Raw genomic sequence first — 18,978 nt, forward strand, 5'->3', positions numbered from 1 at the left:
TTTTACCACATACTGTGAAAAAGATACAGCACAAACGTGAAATCTGCTTTTTTTTTCAAAGCTCAAAGGACATTAAAAACATTTAATCCACAGAGACCCATCCATTTGCCTGGAATAAACTATACTTTTTTGTTTTGTTTGGCTATTGCAAAATTAAGACTAGGCAGTGTCCATTGATCAAAGGACACAATCACACACAAATTGAGCATGGACAAAATTATCTTTAGAGAATCACTCATTCTACATACCAAACTGAATATGTTGAGATGTTTTCCAAACGGATGACATTTTAGAAAAGGAATAGCTATTATTGGATAATGAAAACATAGAATATTGTAAATCCTTTGACCACTTTATGGCTATTTACATATCACAAATATTATGTACAGTTTTAAGGTTTTTTCCCCTCAAAATTATGACTGAATCAAAGTCAGAGTTCACAGGTCGGTGGCCTTCCTCATCTCCTCCCTCGGCTGGGTCCTCTCCCAGCCTTGTCGAATGTGGGTTAGGGTCCGATCCACGCAGGGGAGAAGGACCAGCGCCTTCAGCACCAGCACCACAGAAGGCACAAACAGGCAGATCATGTAGCCAGGAGGAGTGTACCATTTCTAGGTAGAGGGACGAAGAAATTTGTTCCAACCGTAAATGTAGCAATGTGACGTGCATATGAAAAGGGTCAGGTGGCCCAGCTTAGACTGAGAAAATAACATAAAATTTAAATGTTAAAAGAATAGTGAGATATTTTAGGAAATTATTGGCTTTCTTGTTAAGAGTTATACAGCAAGATCGATACCAGTCTTGTGTTTGTATGGTAAATATACAGTTAGGGCCAGCAACCGGCTAGCTTAGGTTAGCACAAAGGAAAAAGGTGGACAGCTGTGTGGTCTCTGGCCTAAGTTACCACACTTGACCAACAAATAGTGTAGTACATACTGTATATATTGCATGATACAAATCTGGCTTTTTTCCCCTATAGAAAAAAATGTTTTAGTTAAGTTTTTTTTCGATTGCTAAATACCAGTGGGCACAACTGGAGCTACATGTGCAAAACTCTAACTACAGTCTGCACAGCAGCAGTTCCTGTGAACCAAAAGCCTTTTTTGGAAATAAAGAAACACCAAATACGAATGAAACAGTTATACATTGTATCGTTTGAGATTAACAGTGATTAGGTAAAAGATACCAATATGTCCAGGTAAAATGTCTGAGGTTACATACACAGTTGTGAAAATGTGAAAAACACTTCCATTTCTATAGTAAAACTGCGCACTTACTGTTTTTCATAAAGTAATGGAGGTGTAAACAATGGAAACACCACATTCATTTGTATTTATAGATTATGTCGGTTCTTTGCAAGAGAAGACATCCAATTTGTTAATAAAAAGAACTTCGGACTATTATGTACCTTTAGTTTGTAACATTCCCAGTAATTATGTAAATTACTACAGACAACATATATACAGTGGGGGAAATAAGTATTTGACCCCTTGCTGATTTTGCAGGTTTGCCCACTTACAAAGAATGCAAAAATCTACAATTTTAATCATATGTACATTCTAACAGTGAAAGACAGAATCCCAAAGAAAATTCCAGAAAATCACATCATATGAATTTATTAAAATTGATAACCATCTGATGAGGAAAAACAAGTATTTGACCCCCTGGACAAACAGCATGTTAATATTTTGTAGAATATGTAGAGTATATATAGGTACGCAAACTGAGGATTTTCATTCATTCTTGTTTACCTCAAAACTTGTATAAAATAAAAAGGAAAGAAAATAGTTTCACTTTTTTCTTATAGAAAATATTGATCAGTGTAAAGTCACTAAAATGATACAAACTGCATTATGAAGATGAAAAGTTTGTATTTCCTGTATTGGTGTTTGATGCTAGTGTTTTTACTCTCAGTGTGTTCTGAGTGACAGTGTGTGTGTTATCTCAGTGAGGATTGTTCATAGTGTTTGGCTGCACTGAGCCTGTTTTGAGACGTGTTAAGAGTTGTGTTGCTTGGAATGAGTTTTGCAGGTGGTGTGAACTGTTTAGCTCAGGTGACTGTTGGTAATGCTGACTGTAGTTAGAGTTTTCACATGTGGCTTCAGTTCTGACCAGTGTCGTTTAGCAATCAAAAAAAAACTGTAAAACTGCTGGGGGGCAAGGTGGAGGGTGGGGGTGTGGCCTTGACCAACTACCGCTTTGCTCGTTTGAAAGCCATGATGTCTCTCTCTCATGGGTGGGCCAAATTCTCTGGGTGGGCAAAGCAGAGAAAGGGGAGGTAATCTTTCCCCTTACGACGTCATAAGGAGCAAGATTCCACATCGGCCCATCTGAGCTTTCATTTTCTCAAAGGCAGAGCAGGATACCCAGGGTTTGGTTTACACCTATCGCTATTTCTAGCCACTGGGGGACCATAGGCAGGCTGGGGGAACTCATATTAATGTTAAAAAACCTCATAAAGTGAAATTTTCATGCCATGGGACCTTTAAGTCTCATTCCCTATCTGAGGTCTACCTATGGACCTGACCTTTACACAAATGGACCTGTGGCCTGTATCAGCAATCTCCTCCCTGAGGATTATACCAGGTATCATAATTCTATTTAATGAATAACTTAACATTTAAGATCCTGGGCTAAAGTCAGCCAGGCTTTCACTCTATGTGCCTGTGTTAGGCAGTTAGTTAACTAGGCTCCGGGGATATGACTGCCAGTGACATATTGCTTTTACAACACTTTAATAACTCTCATGAAAACTTGGAAACTCAGAATATAGATTATCACGACCCGAAAAGACCAGTTCTACTGATAGTACGCACATGACTGATGACATCAAGCACCCATGCCCACACTCTAACACATGGGTGCTACACATTAGTGGTGTTAGAGAGCAGTCCCCACCCCCCCTCCCCCCAAATGCGCTTTGAGTGTCTATGATAAAGCGCTATATAAATGTAATAAATAATAACATGCACATAAACTGTTGATTGTTGACTGTAGATTTCTAAATGCGCTCTTACCTGAATGAAACTGAACTCTCTCCAGCTGAGAGAGCCTCCCACAGGGCAGGGCAGGGATCCCAGCACAAAGAAAGAGTCTTGGCCCCATGCTTCTGTGTTGGGTGGTTTAATTGTTTTTCATCTAAGGAAGACGGAGAGAAAGTACTGTACGTTTTAAGCCATGCTTTTCTATGTATAGAATTGTAGAAACACTGCAAGGTTTCAACCAGCCTGCTTTACTTCATCCACCACAAGCTAGATGAGTTTGTGTCTGACAGCATAACGAAGATAAGTCATGAATGTATAGATGACATATGGAGAAAAGCAAAGCCCAGTGCAATCAGACCCATCTGCTTCCTGCACAGCATCCAGCGGTCCAGCCAATCAGGGAAGTGCCTGGAACGTGCAAAAGTGAGCTAGGCTTTCAAAAATGAGACACATTTTTACAACAAAATGCACAGGTAGTGGACATTTGTATCCTGGTTTGATGTCGGACCTGTACTTGGTGCCTCTGCAGAGCTGAACACAGCTATGACACAATGGGAAACACCTGAAAGATTGGGGTTGTGGGGGTGAACACAGAACACAACCTTTGAAGGGAACACAAAATACCATCTATAGAGGACACTAAACCAGAGGGGGACATGTCTTCACCTTGTTGGCCAGGGACACCATGATTCTGAAGGAGATGTCTTTCCTCTGTTCAACAAACACATAGACAAGATCTCTAATAAGGAGATAGAAGAAGAAGAAGGTAGTGAGGCCGACGGCCACGTGTAGCGGTAGCCTCCATTCTGGGAACAGCTTCAGGGGGAAGTCCTCCAGCTCTCTGGCTGCTGACAGAGACTATTTATCCAGAACAGTGAGGCCCAGCTTGTTGGCCACCTCTGCTACTGCCTGCTTTGCTTCTGCACTGTTCACACACAGGTACACTTGGAGCATGGAGGTGTGGGTTATATTTAAAATGGGCAGCAGTATAAATATTTTTGTTATTGTCAAGAAATACCATGAAATGACCAAAACCAACAATGAGTTAGTCCATCTCTCATTACTTTCCAACTTCGGTTCCTGCTAAAGACATGAATCTATAAAAAACGTCACAATAAATAAATAAAATCCTCAAAAAGCTGGGCACTGTAGTAATTTGTAGAGTAATTTGCTTGGGATACACTCATTGTAGGTTTTGTTATTTTAATGGGACTTGGAATAATAGAGAGTATTGCCAGACTTTTCTTTATGACCAGTATTAACCATTAGTAAAATAGTTCCTACTAATGCATTGTAGGTAAATACTTTAGTACTATAGTTTTAGTTACCTGGAAAGTACTGTTTAAAATATTAATCAGAAAAGTTTAAGCATAGGCCTAAAGTGCATCTTACTATATATTTATCTCCAATTACACAGTCTATCAGTCAGTCATTTCAAAAAGCAAATGCATCTTGTCTTCAAAATTGCCTCAGAAAAACAATACAAACATAAATATTTTCCTCCTCAGCTCAGCTTTTGTTTTTTAGTTGCTAATAATTACTCAAGATTATTGTTAGATGACTCACCAGCCCTGTTTGGAATATCTAGTGCATGACTGCAGGGTGTACATCTACAGTGTCTGTCTACAGAATTACCCGTCTTTTGTTGCTCTTCACTGTGCTGTTCCAGTAATTTTGAGCTGAAGCCCCTGGAAGTGTATGACTATGTAAAGATGCATGCATACTATATATACATGTGCTGCTCAATATGTAATCCCATTTCTAGATCTTCACCATGCTGAAGGTTATTACCACACTCACAGCTTTGTGATAAGAAGATTAAGTTGTTTGTAAATGGGAGGGGGGAGGAGGGGACATCATACAAAGGGAGAGAGATAGAGAGCGCTAGAGAGAGAGAGAGAGAGAGAGAGAGAGAGAGAGAGAGAGAGAGAGAGAGAGAGCAGTTTGACAGGCATATACTGTAGTGGAGTCAGTAGGACTGAGCAGTTTTCCCCCAGGTGTGTGTATAAGTGGACCGGGCAGCCAGCCATGTCTCCCTACATTACTGCACCAGTAACAGCAGGGGACGGCCGACAGACTAAATCTCCATCTGAATGTAAATGTGACAGAGCCACAGCCCCACTGTGGATCTAATCAAATAGCTGGCCAAGAAATAGCACACATTTATAAGCATGTGCATATGGGTATATACTGTACCTGCACGTGCACTGATAAAGACACACACATTGAAATACTCCTGTTCTCTCACAGCTACCTGTTTTCAAAGAAAATAGAGCACTGGAGTGGTATCTGTTTGTGTGTGTGTGTGTGTGTGTGTGTGTGTGTGTGTGTGTGTGTGTGTGTGTGTGTGTTGTGTATGGGGAGGTTGTGTTGAGGATTCGAGGCAGATTCAGGTTTGGTCTCCAGAGGTTCCAACATCATGTTTGTATTTCTCTTTGTAGCTGTGTTACGGAAGCTGCAATAAACAGTGGTCTTCCTACTTTGTAACATCATTAAGTGTTCAAGTTTGTTTGTTTGTGTATACAAGCACAGCACTGTTCTTGCGTTCTCTTGCATTGTTATGTAAAGATGGCAAGATCAATCATCTCCATCAACACAATTGAAATAAATTTCTTTCCTAGATTTTGAGTTGTGTATGGTGAGGCATTCATCTTCTATTATTAAAAAAGTCTGAGAGCCACTTATCCCATTGTATTCCAGGAAATGTTGAAAGCAGTTATTGTGGCCTCGTTTGAAGTCAAACATGTCTCATCAGGAAAAGATCAAGTTGGTAATCTCCCCTTCTGTTACTGCTCTGTGTTCGTATCTTTACTCCAGTCAACCAAAGCCTTCCTTAAGGCTCGTAAGCTTCCTGGCTCTGTTTAGCCTTGATCCCACTGACATCTTTCAACAGATTCCTTACTTCCACTCATCTCTCACCTGTTTTCCTGCCAGAAGTCCATTCTGCAGGGCCCAGGCAGACAGTGTGTTAAGGCCTTTCACCACAGCAGCTCCAGGGACCAGCCTGAGGAACACACAGCAAGGACTTTAACTGCTATTGTTTCTACAAATACACAGACAGGAAAGGAAGGGCCTTTAAAAAGAATCCAACCGTTTCCACTTCAACTGAATAGACACACAGCAGGCCATCCTGCCAAGGGAGCTGCAACCCGGCACTTTTTTTTTTTTTTTTTTTTTTTTGATTCAGAGCGTTTTGATGTCTCATGCTCTAAGTGTTTTTTTAAAAGCACTTATTCCAAAAAGACATCACGTCTTTGAAAAAAAAAATGGCACCTACTGTTGCAAAATGATTGTTGACATTAAACCTAGATCTGTCTGCAGAAAAGTTGGCTCCAATTTCTTTTAGATTATGACAAGAATAAAGCATTACATGATGGATGGAAGCGTTTAAATGCACAATATACTTATGGATGAGACATCTTTCATTTCTTCTCCACACTTTCAGTAGCCTAGAAATCTGGACGCACCCTAGCGGCAGCAAATTTAATTTGCAGCCAGGGGTGTCGAGCCACTCTCCATTGGCTTGCGAGCTGGAAAAACAAAACTCTGGTCAGGCCAATCACATCGTGTATAGAGTCGGTGGGCGGGCTTATGCTGCTGTTGCTGGGAACAGCGGTGTTCTGGAAGACTTGGAGTTAAGCTTTTCTTTGAGAAAAGAACAAAGAACGGCACTGAAATTATTCTTTAAAAAGGAGTTTTGCCAACTGGATATGGAAAAAGTTTAATCTATCAACTAGCTTCGCTACCTTCTTTGTTGCTCTGCCTGGTTGTAGCGCTATCCTATTACGTGCAGAGGGAATTTGAAAGACAACCGTTTATCCCGCCCCTCAGATTGAGCTCTGTCAATGGTGAGTTCCTTGGCTTGTCAGGCTACACTTTCACAGGAGTCTGTCAGCATTGACTTCTGGGTACATGTCTTTCTTTGGGTTGTTACTGAGGCCCACCAGCACTTTGTAATCAATCCACCAGCATTCACAGAGGGGAGGAAACAAAAGAAAAAATAAATTCAATCAATTAAATTAACTGCTGACTGTTCTACTGTCAGTAATTTCAAATATAACGATTTTTTGGTTCTGATCTGATTTTCATTTCCTAAAACTTTATTTATTTTCCAGTTCAAATATGCTTATCTGATTTCTATTTGCATATCTTATTCTTTTGAATTTCTCCACCTCTAATTCATAGATTTTTGTAGTGATGAACTTAAATCTTAATTTTTGCATGTAAAGCACATCTTTGTCTGGAAATTTGCCGTTTATATGGCTATGTGTAATATTTTTTTTGATCATATTAAGTTGTAGCTTGAGCTACATTCTTTGTCTTTAACCTTTTCATTCTGCCTTCAAGATATATATCAGGTATCACAAATAGAAGTGAAAGCAGTTGTACAACCGTTTGAAGTGAAAACAGTGTGAAGCTTGTGCTACAGGAAAATTTGTTTAGTTATTTTATGTTTAACAGTAACGGCCCTAACACTAAAAGATGCTAAGGCAATACTGTATGTCACAACACGGTAAATCCAGAAGAGTTGCTGAGGAATAAGTAAAAAATAAATTTGGAATTAAATGGGCATGAATTAATAGCTAACAAGTTTCAATAACTCTGAATTATGGAATATAATGTGGCTAATGATAACTTACTCGAGAACAAATACAATGTTAGTTCCTCCCTGTGAATCTGCATTCTGATCACTTACTTCAGTCGTTCCAAAATTGGGGAGTCCGAACCCCTCCAAGGGGTCTTGAGATAATTTAGAGGCAAAACATACTTCCCCATACACAAAATAAGTTATTTTTACGGACTAGTCGTGGCTTGTTTCTTGTAAAAAACAGTATACTTGAACCTCTAAACGCCTCTAAAAAATATTTAAATGAAACAGTCTGAGAGAAAATGATTATTCTTTGGTGAAACTTTTCAAAAGTCAAAGTTTCAAGGGGCACTTTGTGTCCCCTCAAATAAAGTAGTGCATCACTAAAATAGTAACTGATATTATGCACATAACAATGCAGAACCGGTTAATCATTGTTTGCATCCAACTCATCACCTGATTCAGAGATACTTAGCAGGAGCAATATATTGATTGTCAATATGTACTGTAGATTCACAGATTTGGAAGAACTTAAAAATATATTAAATATGTTATTATGATTTGGTAAGCTATAAGCTGTTTTTGACTTATACTATAGTCATTGATTTAGTAACAGGAACTACCTTTTACAGTTTTTTTTCGATTGCTATATGACAGTGGTCACAACTGAAGCCCATATATATATATATATATATATATATCCCTATACATATACAGTATGTGTTCACTACCAAGTCTAAAACAAGACACCTGCTTAGTCTTTCATCTGAAATTGCAATCAGCAGTGTTTGAAATGCATCAGGCTGAATCCATTCTGTTTTGAATGGTTAGTTAACAGTTTTGACAGCAGTGTGTTAGCATTTGAACAAAGTGCTGTAAATTAAGTGTTGTGCAGGTTGTGGTTGAAGGAATGGGATAACTATGTAGACTTTTGAAAACTGTGTTCAAGCAATGAAAAACTAACTAGAGTTTGGTCCACAGACTGCTGTGCAGGCTGTAGTAAGAGTTTTGCACAAGTGGCTCCAGTTGTGTCCACTCGTTTAGCAATTGAAAGAAACTGTAATTTGCTATCTGTAATTAACTAATACTTCCTGATTCGTTCTACTAGTAACTACAAAGGAGTGTGTGCTATAGATTATAAAATCAAACCTTAATTCACCTATCCTTCAAGATGTGATGCCATTGTCTCCAGGAATTCATAGTGTTCTCTGTGAACACAAATAAAGATCAGGCTGGCTGAATGGGTCGCTGCTGCGTGGTTCATCACCTGTACAAAACACACAAATCAGGACATTAAGACAAATGTTTGAGCTTCATCCAGTAGGCTGCACACATTGCGACAGACTAAAAGTGCTATGTTGTGCCGCGTGTTGTACCTGAGCTCCCTGAGGCAAGGGGCCACAGCTGTGAGGTCTGCGGCTGCCATACACCACCTTGTAGCCAGACTGGGGCAGCTGCTGTGCCCAGAGGATGCACCGAAACACTCTCTAGCTTCATCATTTCTGACATACCATTCCCCACTGTCTTGTTCACACTCTGAGTCTGGATGGTCAGTGTTCCCTGCTGTGTAGTTATATTGCTGTGGAATCTGACCTGTACACTGCCTCTCCTTCTTTGAGTGTGCACAACAACATGGAATTTGTAACCCCTTTCTGTCCGCCATAAGAGTAGGTCTGTGTGTGTGTGTGTGTGTGTGTGTGTGTGTGTGTGTTTGTTTATTACAATCAACACATGAAATCACATGTATCAAGTCATATGTCACTGTGAGTCCTCACACATTACAGAGAGATTATTACACAGGATTATAAACTGTAAATCAGTTATCTGTGCTCTAACCTTAAGATTACTTTTTTTTTAACATGTTATTGCTTCTTAGAAACATAGACCACTTTATCTACATCAGCCAGAATTTGACTTTAACATTTGTCAGAAAATAAATATTCTGCTGCTTTCCAGTGCTGCCTCATTCTATTTCTTGTGTTTCCAGACTAGAAATGATGCCTTGTGGGAGATCCTGGCCCATAGATTCATTATCATTTCAAAACCCACTGTTCCAACCAAACGACTGGGAGGAGAGTTTGTGCAAATTTAGTGTTCATGTCCCCGTGGCTAAAACATCTGCAATGTTGTGACACGAACAGACCCAACAGAGCAGAAATGAAGCTTGGCACATATGTAAGTGTTTTGTGTGGGGCTGCTTTACTTTGTATGGCTTGCTTGCAAGTGTTGTTGGTGTATGTGTGTGTACCCATGCATGTTTGTGTGTGTGTGTGTGTGTGTGTGTGTGTGTGTGTGTGTGTGTGTGTGTGTGTGTGTGTGTGTGTGTGTGTGCTGAAATGGGTCAGGATGATCAGAGCTGAATAGAGTCTCAGCTGTGATCGACAGCACCTGGGGATTTGGCTCTGCAGACAGGGTGACTACCTGGCTGTAGAAATGACACACAGCATCACATCAACTTTACTGACTATTTGCACAAAAATACGCTCCTCACCATAAACGCAGCCTCATTGAAATCACAATGTGCATATAGATAGCCGGTGATATTTATGGCAGACAAGCAGCACGTTACCTCAGGAGCTTTTACAGTCAAGTCCATAACTAAAGCATTAATGTCTACCTTGGGGGATGTCGCAGCAAAATGAGAAATCATTTTATGCCTAACCTTTAAGGCATCCATTCACTTGTAGCGCTGTTGGAATAGACCTGATAGCAGATCCACTCCGATGACTCATTTACTCGCTCTGCCTCTGGGACATCTCTTTTCTTCTCCTCTTCCTTCTCTATTTGCCCAAAAGTCTCTCTCTCTATCTCTCTCTCTGCCTTTCTTTCTTTCTCTCTTTTGCTCTTGAAGTAAAGGAAAAAATCCTGCACTCTGATCTTGGTATATCATCACCTTTTATTTACCAAAACCAACGTTTCGGTCCCTCTGGACCTTCATCAAGAGTATCTCAAATAACAAACAAAAACGGGTTTAAATTCATTTCTCCCCTCCCAGTCTGTGTCTCCAGGGGTGGGACAATAGACAATCACTTCTCAATCGGAGCGTCTTTTAGTCAAGACAAGACGTGTCATTTTGCACTCCTACGGGCAAACACCATCTCAATTAAATTGCAATACCGCATAAATGAATTACATACATCAGGAATACACAGTGACTCAAAAAAGTTTTGACTTGTTACCCCTAAATATTTAGATTCACATATATATATATATATATATATATATATATATATATATATATATATATATATACACCCATTCCGTTGTCACTGCTATCATATATATCCATTTCTTTTCTACATGCTCATATTCGTTTGAATATTCAGACACAAATAGATTAGCCTACATAATCTGGAGAGACGGAATGGGAGGGGAGAAATGTATTCAAACCTGTTTTTGTTTGTTATTTGAGATACTCTTGATGAAGGTAAATACAACATTTAAATATTACTACCTCATGTTGTTATGGCAAACATGTTAGGAAACACATTGAGTAGGCGCGCAGCAATATTTGCACTCATTTGAAGTAATGTAAACCCCAAATTCTCTGTTGACCCCTTTCACATCACACATAGTCAGTTGATCAGTTGTTAATACAGAAAAGAAAAACAGCTATAAGGATTAGAACTTTAATTGTGACCAATACACATCAAACCCTAAACGTGGCCATAATTTTCAACCAAACAAACTGACTGGTGGAGCTTTTTGGGGTTGGTGCACTGGGACAAGGCATTGCTTGATGGGCTACATTCAGAAGAAAACCTTTACCAGTCCTTCCCTGCTTGACAGGCTGTCCCTAATCAGTTATGTGGCAAGAAAAAAACACTCTCATGGACACACACTTAGACACACTCTCAAGACCTGAGTCCTTGAAGGTTTCCACAGAAGTCCAGAGAGGATTTGAAAGCATGTGAGTGTTTTGTGCTTATCCGAAAACATCTTGCGACATTTAACAGTGATTTGCTCTGGGACATGTTTACATCAAACACATGCTGAACCGCCATTTTATAAATGTCAGGGTGGAGTTGCAGTGTTACAGCTCACATGAAAAACTGATCTTAAATTGTGTCAGTGTTGTGTTGGATCAGCCAGCAGTGCATTACTGAAAGAACATGCAAAGCTGCAACAGCGAACATCACAAATATATTCTGCAAGTTTAACGGACAAAACATATTTGCAACTCCCACTGACAACACTGCACTGCATGCACTGCATGCAAGAATGACCTGCTGTGGTGCTTATGTTCAATTCCCGAGGGGGATTATTTGGACGTTTCCAGCTGTCAGAAGGCACGCAGAATATTATAAAGCACAGTTATCAAAGACAGTTTTGAGTTACAGTGTGCATATTGTATGTATTTCTATGCTGCTACAAAGGACAAGGAAAAGCCAGCAGGAGAGATGAGTTCTGTTGGATTTCTGTTATATGATGGCTACTACTGTAATGCATTAGGTATGAGGTTCAGATTGAGGTTCTGTTTTAGCTCATGGTTTTGAAGTTATTTAAAATAGCAGACAGCAAGAGAGGTAGGAAGGCACAGAGAAAGATACAGTATATACAATGAGACAAAGACAGAAACAGAGAGAGAATAGCAGAGAGAGTGGGACACAGAAAGAGAGACAAAAGAAGAGATGCAACTTAGGAAAGCTGAAATTGTGCCTCAGTAGAACAAAGATGCTTGAGTTTCCCACAAGTATTCCCAGAAATATTCTATAAATATTCCATTATCAGCTTTCCAGACAGACACGCCTGGGATGTTCAATATGAACCAGAATAGGTTTAAGGAGAATCAGAAACCGTTGGATGAAAGTGTAACCTATTTCTGCAGATGTTTGCCTGTGATGAAATTGCTGCTTTAGGGCTGATGAGATAAATGAATAGTTTAATAGGCACATATGTGCACATGTGTTTCAGAATGTTCTGGGATTTGTTATGTTTCTGTGAGTTTCCGTGTGTGTCATTGTGTATGCTTGGTGTAAAGCAACTTTTTGTGTGTGTAAGTTTATACTCATTGTTACATTATCGCCATCTCCACAGCCTGCCTTCATACCACATAGAAACATTTCCTCACTCAGAGAGCCTCATCCTCTATCTCGGCTTTAACAGGATGAGCATTGACTGCATGTTTGAAGTTCAGAATCTTATCTGGCAAGCCAAGCGGCAAAAATCAGAGGCTGGGAGGAGCTGCATGAAACTGCAGATTTAGAGATTTTCCTCTTTCGTCCGACACACATTGCTGCTGAATTATGTGGCCTTGCTTATTTCAGAATCCAGCCTTTTCAATAACACAGGGGACTGTGACGCTTTGAAAATATCTCCACAAAGACGATGCTTGCATGGGATTGTCATATCCTCTCCTTGGAAAGCAAGCTTTGACAACCTTTTTTGCCTCATCTAACTTCTTCCTTCTCCCCTTCCACTCTACGTCACTCTTTGTGTGATCTAAGATAGATGAAACTGAACAGAACCATTTTGGTTGCCATGCTGTGAGAGTTCAGATGGAAATCTCTGATGTATCTGTGTCATTCTATATAATCATATCTTTGACGAACAGCTGTGGTCTGCAAATAGCATGCATCCACACAGCTCCTCCCTCGTGGCTGCAGGGAAATCAGCAGCCCATTATAAGGCTGAAATAGGCCTAAAGAATTTCTCGCCTCATCTCCTCAGCCTTACCTCCAGTCAAGTGAAAGAGCTGACAAGGTAGGAAAAAGCTGACACAGAAGTCTAATTCTATAAGGATGAAAACCTCATACTCATCAGAGGTGCAATTTCCTTGCTCTGTATTTTTATAGCATGGAGGTTGAGGGAAGAAAAGAGCGGGCTAGGCAGCATGCAATTTGCACAAATGTAATGAGCAGTAGTGATTAATGGTGATTAAGTAAATTGTTGTTTCTATGTACATTTTCACACCAAATCTATAGCTAACAAGGAGAAAAAAATTCTAACAAGGGAGGATGCCATTTGTTCTCATTCCCCTTCAAATTGCCTTCTGGGATACAATGCAACAATGAGGTGACTTACAAACACCCATGATTGGTGAAAAATAATTACGAGCCTCTAGCAGGCCTGTTGGATCAGTAGCATGGTTACTAAGTTTAATTGAGACCTTGTCTGTCGTGTCAGTCTAGCTGTCTCTCTGCCTGCCTGTCCTATATCTGCTTACTGTTTAGTCTGATATTCCCAGACTGGATTTAAATTGCCTTCACACCCACATCACAGAAGGTACAGCATATAATCCCGTAATAACAGCCTCACTGTTCTCTCTCTTTATACTGTATTAGAGCTGTATTAAGATACTGCTTATGCAAAAAAAGATATCATGCTGCTGTTTGTTCATTCATTAAAAGTATTCAAATTGGGAAACACAGGGTCGATTTTATTGTGAAGATGCCACAGCAGGGCTCGACAGTAGTGCTAAAGCTATGAGCTTAAAGACACAAAACAAACTAGCACTGGTCACTTCTTTTGTCGGAAAAACAACACAGATGTGACTAAAGGTTGTGTTTACTTCAAACTGGTAAACCTTGTGGTGCATTCATAGTTATTGTAAAAAGATTTCAAAAATGTATCCGATCCGTGATTCAAAACCTTCATCCGATCCGTGAGTTTTGTTATCCGTTGCACCGCTATTTGAGAGGGATGGGAAATTATTTCTCATTGTTTCATTATTACATTTTGTGTCATATATATATAGTTACATATGAAATTAGTTGCTCCAAATATAGGCAGTTTAAAACACGGCAACCGTATTGTCAATTTCGGCAACCAAAAGCTGATGCCTGGTTGCCAAGCCTAGCAACCACTTTAAAAAGTTAGCGTTGAGCCCTGCACAGGAAATACATATTTGTCATGTGTTTAGCACTGACCACGCTAACCCTGGATGTTGCTAAATCAAGCAGGATTTTAATTAATTAAACTGTAAAGGATTGATTGATTAACATTAATTAATAACCATTTTAGTTACAACGTTCAAATACTAATACATTTACAAAGGATGTTTTGTTCGAATGTGGTAGCAGAATTTTTTACTAAATCTGAATTCAGTGCTTGTGTAACTGTAAAAAGTGAAGGCTTTGCTTGGAATTGCCTTTTCTGCAATTTACCTTTGGCTTTAAGAAGTAATATGAATATATGAAATATGCATGTGAATAGCAGTTCAGACTGTTGGTTGTTTCATATGAGTAACTGTCAGTTGGGTGTTGATAATATCAGAGCAGAAATCTCTATGTTTTGTGGTGATTTCTAACGTTACATAAAATTGGCTTTGAAGAAGTTGGCGTCCTGGAATTGCATGTGGTTATTTGGTGCTACAGTTTGAATACAAAACAAACTAAGAGAGTAAACCACATGGAATTTGAATAAGCCTCTTGAGACATGTTTTATTTGGAAATGTATTTGTTTAACAGTTTGTCGGTTTATCTTTATTTTCACTGACGAGTACGTGTGTGTATCTTTGGCTGTCTCTCTGCCTACATGTTTATCTTTCTGTTAGTTTGTCTGTGTCTGGTCACCCGTCTATCTGTGTTGCTAGTGGATGTAATAATTCATAATAATATGGAGAAACATGATTTTCAGGGATTTGCATTGAATTTGAGAGTATTGTAATGTTAATGTAAAAGCTTTGTTACTTAAATTTCTCCATAATTGAAGAAAAAAAAATCTCAGTATTTTAGAACTATCCCGCGTTTCCGTGTCTCGTGATTCCCTGGAGAAAATACAAGCATACATACTGTCAGAGCTGATAAGACACAGTTTCTTGTGCATTTTGCTGTCCCAATGCGTGGTTTTTAATAGAGAAAGAGAATTTTTCATTGTCTTTTACACTGATCTGTTAGGTCTGTACGACCGCACTTGTGTTTGCCATTGTATGTGATTCTATTATGTTCTATTGTGCTGAACATTCCTGCGCCTTCATTCAACATCATGTTTCCAACTAGCAGATGGCTTGCTAGCAGCGATAAGAAACAGACATTTAGCAGATAAATGAATACATAAAAATGATGATTGGGTGCAATATCTAATATTCATACTGCCAAGCTGCCATAAAAGAACACAATAGTGTTTTATTTACTCTCTCCTTTTCTTTTAGTGTGTGTGTGTGTGTGTGTGTGTGTGTGTGTGTGTGTGTGTGTGTGTGTGTGTGTGTGTGTGATTCATTTCACCAGCTGTAGGCCTACAGACAGTATATTATATTTTATTGGAAAATATATCTTTGAATAATTGGTATTGAATGTGTGCATTAGTTTATGTAATGCTTGCCAAATTGTGGAGTCTTTGGGATTTAAAAAAATAATAATTATACCATTTCTAACAGTGGTTTTAATTAGCAGAGACTTACAATTGGCCAGACCCACAATGGATACTTGAAAAACAGCTGTTTGAAATAGAGCTGGTTTTCAGTCAGTGTGTGTGTGTGTGTGTGTGTGTGTGTGTGTGTGTGTGTGTGTGCATTTGTGTGCGTGCGTGTGCATGTGTGTGTGTCTGTTCGTGTGTGTGAATGAGATAGAGAGTTAGACAGAAAAGGATACTATGAGATGCAGGGAACACTTGTTTACATTAGATTCTATAACCTCCAATGTGCAAATGACTCTGCTAAAATATTCCATTTGATAAAATTGACCCCATTTTGAAGGGCACAGATGGAAAAGGAGCGATGTGGGTGACATACAGTTCAAAATCGCATCAGTTGCAGTTTATGCATGCATGTGCGTGTGTGTGTGTGTGTGTGTGTGTGTGTGTGTGTGTGTGTGTGTGTGTGTGTGTGTGTGTGTGTGTGTGTGTCTGTGAGATAGAGAGGCAGGGAGTAAGGAGTAGAGACAGTTTGCACAGTGCTGTATGTGTAGGTTAATTGCTGTGTGACCATTCTGAGAGCCATGAACTCTGACCTGTCAAGGGTCAGGCATGGCCTTCTCTGTAAAAATGTATAATTACTCTGAATACCCTTGCTGATGACCTTAATATTCAGCAGAACACATTCAAGGTGCACATGTATAGACAAAGACACAAGCACACAATTTGTATCAGTTGTTTTTGAAACCAAGTAACATGCATACATGTGTGTGACAGAGATCCCTTTGTACAATGTTTCTACCACAACATGTGGTTCTCCATGAGTGTGTTTGCCATTTTGTGTGCGTGTCTGTGTGTGTGTGTGTGTCACCGAGGACACTAATCCCTCTGGCTTTGCCCATGTCACGTATCCTGTCAGGTAGCCATGGAGATTCAAAGAAAGAGCCAATGGAACGTCTTTGTGTCAGCAGAGGAGTGTCATTAGTCTCGGACTTCCTGAGCTATAGATTGATATTTAAGTGTCATTCACACTCCTTTGTCTTGGTGTGTGTGTCACTGCACAAATGTGTGTTATGTTTGTGCCAGTATTCAGAACTATCAGTCGTGTTGGTTTTTACCTACCTACACACACACACACACACACACACACACACACACACACACACACACACACACACACAAACACACAAAAACATACACTGTACAAAAGCCTCAGGATGTGATTCCCCCCCTTTCTATGTCATGTCTGAAGCTGGCCATGATCTTACTTGACAAGTTATGACAGAAACTATGACATGATATCATATCATCATGGCTGGCAGACCCCTTACAGAGACAGCCTGACTGCACTCAATACTAAATGGATGAGGAAATATACATGAAGCAGAGTATAATGTGATGTAGGAAGATGTTTCATATGAAGAAAAGTTGTATTGTTTTGCAGCACCATATTGTGTTATGTGTTATATACTGTGTGTGGTAATGAACTGTGCCTTTTAGAAGATTGTTTTGTAGTATGTTGTATTTTGTTGTGTACAAAGGCTAATTTACCTGTTAGAGAGACTCAGTATTCCTTTATATGTGTGTGTGTGTGTGTGTGTGTGTGTGTGTGTGTGTGTGTGTGTGTGTGTGTGTGTGTGTGTGTGTGTGTGTGTGTGTGTGTGTGCCTCTCTCAGCGTTAATGCCATGCAAGAATGTGTGAAAGCTGTCAGAGAACATCAGTTTCCTAAAATAGACACCCCATGGGAAAAAAAGGGGAAGAGAGAGAGAGAGAGAGAGAGAGAGAGAGAGAGAGAGAGAGAGAGAGAGACAAATAGATTGTAGAGTACGAGGTATTCACATTTGCGAGACAAAAAGCCTAGATTCTGGGACAGTGACAATGATTAATTATAGATTAGACATCACAGTCAACAGGGAAAAACATAAGTGCACACATACATACATGCAAATAGATATTCTCCCACATCAACAAACACAATGGCTTGTGGAGTTTCTGAAAAGCCTCTTGTCATGGTATGCTAAAGGAAGGTCATAAGCCAAACAGACAGCAGCTTCCATCTAAATAAGAAAGTCTGAAAATGACACTGATGTAACATAACTCTTAGAGGATGAGTAAAAGTTTGAGTTGAGTTTTACTATTTACCCAAGTTAAACCAACTAACATTGAAATAATGTGCAGAGGAAAAGGCAAGGCAGCTTTATATAGAACATTTCAACAAGAAGGCAATTCAAAGTGCTTTACATAAAACATTAAAGAGCAGTTAAAAAGAATTAAAAACATTCATTAAAGAGAATATAAAACAGCTAAAATATAATAAGTCGGGTTTAGATTACACTGCAGTGTAAGAAAAAAAAAAGACCCCTACACATTATCTCTACTTAATAATATAAAACAGTTTTCAGGGTGTCAGAGATATACTTTTTTGAGACATTAGGACTTCAACAAGTCTGTAGAACTTTACAGAAAATTTCATTTTAACCAGAGGATAATAACTTCATAATAAGTCAAGAACACTACTGTATATCTTATTGAAAATTGACCTCTGCTAATAGGATATTTGGGAAGATGAAGATTAAAGACTGCCTGGATGAGTGTTCTGTTCTGATCTGTTTTAATTAGAAAAGTTTGAATATTAGACATAAAATGATCCGGGAGATTTCCATATGATTTGTTACCTATACACATTTGGTCAACATTAATATAATAAAATGTAGTTTGCAAGGATTTGAACAAAATATAATTTACTCTGGAGGACACTGGAGTACACAAGCAATATATATTATTTCTCATTTTCAAATGCAGTGTAATGTTTAAGATGTTTCCTACCATTCCAGGCAGATAATGATTTCCATTTCATGGCAATCAATTAGTAGACTCGTGAAAAATGCTTGAGTTGTGTATTCTGTCACAGTGAACATAGTCTCCATCATATTCACATCTCATTGTCAAAAATGCCCACACAGAGATTATCGATTTATTACAGTACATCACAAAAGGTGACAAAATGTAAAAAAGTAAATGTTCTAGTCACAGAACCATCGGCAGCACAACTTACAGACCTTGAGAGAAGTTCTCTTGTCATTTTGTCGTAATGCATTGCAGACTTTTGTAATTTT

The 18,978-nt window shown here is 39.1% G+C and overlaps 1 pseudogene; it reads right to left on the reverse strand.

Moving 5' to 3' along the window:
- Positions 1-437: 437 nt before the first annotated feature.
- The window catches only part of LOC114557349 (metalloreductase STEAP4-like), a 23,066-nt pseudogene continuing 4,525 nt past the window's right edge, over positions 438-18,978 (reverse strand).

This window comes from Perca flavescens, chromosome 6 (genome assembly GCF_004354835.1).
Source record: "Perca flavescens isolate YP-PL-M2 chromosome 6, PFLA_1.0, whole genome shotgun sequence".
Lineage (NCBI taxonomy): Eukaryota > Metazoa > Chordata > Actinopteri > Perciformes > Percidae > Perca > Perca flavescens.